The sequence below is a fragment of the Anopheles aquasalis genome, chromosome 3, assembly GCF_943734665.1.
Source record: "Anopheles aquasalis chromosome 3, idAnoAquaMG_Q_19, whole genome shotgun sequence".
NCBI classification, from domain to species: domain Eukaryota; kingdom Metazoa; phylum Arthropoda; class Insecta; order Diptera; family Culicidae; genus Anopheles; species Anopheles aquasalis.
The window spans coordinates 67,031,049-67,033,548 of record NC_064878.1 but is presented as its reverse complement, the minus strand read 5'-3'; the positions used below and the strand labels follow the sequence as shown (position 1 = coordinate 67,033,548).

The 2,500-nt window shown below is 43.1% G+C and overlaps 1 protein-coding gene across 3 annotated transcripts in view; it reads left to right on the top strand.

Annotated features, from left to right (window-relative positions):
• LOC126575396 (diacylglycerol kinase 1) overlaps positions 1–2,500 on the top strand; it is a 56,626-nt gene that overhangs the window by 52,734 nt on the left and 1,392 nt on the right. The window lies entirely within an intron of this gene.

Here is a 2,500-nt window from a genome sequence, read left to right as displayed (position 1 = left end):
TGTTTACGGTAAATGGTTGTGGTTTCTGGTGCTTATAAGCCACTTGATCCTTGATTTGAACACGAGAAGAACACCTCTCGGGACCAATGGCGTGGAACGCGTCCTTCTTATCGAGCATTAGCTCATTGATCCCTCGAACGTGTTAGTCGTTGTTGCGTGGAACCGATATGCTGGTAACCGGTTTCGTGTAATGCTGTAATGCAATTCAGAATATTTTTCAATTGAATAATGGCAGTTTACTTTATTTAAAACGGTTCATATTAAATGGATTTTATATTCGCTCATATTTCATGAGCTTCCATTTTCTTAAAAGCTCGAACGAATGAATGGTGTACATTTTGTTGTGTAAAATGTCCATTAGACTGTTTTAAATCCAACTAATCGTTCTCCTTAATCTTCTGTATGAACTCACTATTCTTAAAACCAGCTGGTACCGTAACGTGACATGGTCTTGACACTCCGTATCTCGCTTTTGTTCTCTGCTGCTGTGTTAATTATTCAACAGCCAAACAGATGCAGTTGTTGTCGCACCCAAGGAAGTACACCGTCCCTGCTTAGTATGGAAAGCGAAGCATCAAATGAACTTAGCCGACAACGTCGAGTCGACTCAACGGCGGGGGGTACCTTATGCTCGAGAAGTATGTTTATTCTGTGTACTCGCTGCTGGCCTCCGCGGCCCTCGCTACAAGTGTTACATAGTTTATGGCGAGAATTAAGTTGCATATTTTATGATGGGAACACGGATGGTGTACAACACCATACCCTGGTGGCAGCAATGCTTTGTACAAATGTTATGCGAGCATAGGTATTTGAAGTATTTGTGTGCTTGAATAATGAATGCCACTTTTTCAGTCGTACATCGATACAAAATCGTATTAAAACTGTGAAACTCTGATTTACCAATTCACTTGAAACAAAATATCCGTGCCCGATGTTGTGCTGACGATGCCTTTTTCTATGCTCGGTGGGATTTATTATGAAAACCTCAAATTCAACTTTACTGCAAATGCGCTTTCAATCCCTTCACGCTATCGTTCTAATAACGCCAAACAACGCTTGGCTTAGTGGAGACAAATGAGTAAAATTAATGACTTCCCGTTTCCGCTTCGTTTCGGTTCCGGAAGCTCATCGCTATAGTGTGAAGTGTCCACAGAGGGGTTCGCGAAACGAATCGTAAAATGTAAAGTTTATTAAAATATTCACCAAAAACGCCAGACCGTGCCGGACATAAATAACGCAGGAGTTGCATGCAGTCAGCGTATCAATTCTGTATCCGCTCTCTCCAGCAACCGGTTCATGTGGCTTCACGTCCCCTTTTTGAACCCATATGGGGCACTGCACAATGGTTTCAACAATGGCTGGCACACACCACCGTAAACCAATCCAATCAAAGTTGCATAAGCAACACGGTACGCCCTTTACCAGTAAATCCTGCCGATTCCAACGACAGCCCAACGGTTCGGCTCGTTCATAAATAACTTCTTACTCGGCCTTCCAATTCACGCTCACCCCCACAAACAGCAGTGTGGTCTTTAATCTAATGTCGGCCATCTTTACCTCCGGCCTCTTTTGTATGTGGTCTATGAATTAGCATACAAACAATGCGTTCGAAAGCATTTTTGGCCCGGCCTGACTGGCACAGTGCTACGATGAGCATCTTCCGGCAATCGTGGTATATGGTTGACCCTCACTGTTCCGTGGGGAAAGGGAAGCACATCAAATGAAAACTATTCTGCATTCTTTTAACCTTAGGTCAGTGATCTTTCCTATGCACCATGGTAGTACAGATTCTACCGATTCGGTGAGCTTTTGGGTGAAAGACAGACGTGTTTGAGGATAATTTAAATCCACAGTTACTCAAGAGGACCCTGTGCTTCTGCATGCCATTTTTGTTAATAAAAATACATTATTTTTCTGCAGAGAAACCTCAGAATATCGCATTTTTTATTCCTAAAATCTACGGGGTACTAGGCGCCTCCATTGCCTCGGTACTAGGCGCCTCCATTGACTCGCAAAAAGCAAATTGCACTTTTACCGTTCCATGTAATCATTTCTTTTCATTTCAAGCATTTTTAATAGCTTTTTCTCAACAAAAGTGTGCTTGAGAATGTGCTGCACAGTACATGCATACGGACTTTCCGCTTCTCTACGAGTGGCAGTTTCCGGTTGTTCTTAAGATTGCGCTCGACAGACAGGTAGAGTGTCGTGGCAAGCAAATGAAAACCATTAGCAAGCAGAGAAGCATGAGCATTCTCTCGTGTTCACGTGTTTCTGTGAGCGAGTGTTTCACACGCTTATTAAACTCTTCCGTGGACCATGAGCACAAGCAACGTAATCAAATTAATTCTGGTAATTAAAAACGAAGCCAGCCAGCCCCGCCGTGCTGTACTGGACTTTGCCGGAATTAAGCTATTAAATGAACTTTGAACCACCGAGCTGAGAGAGCTCGTTGAATTGATTCGAAAGTGTCGCTATCAGCCCATTATCTCATCAAACGACT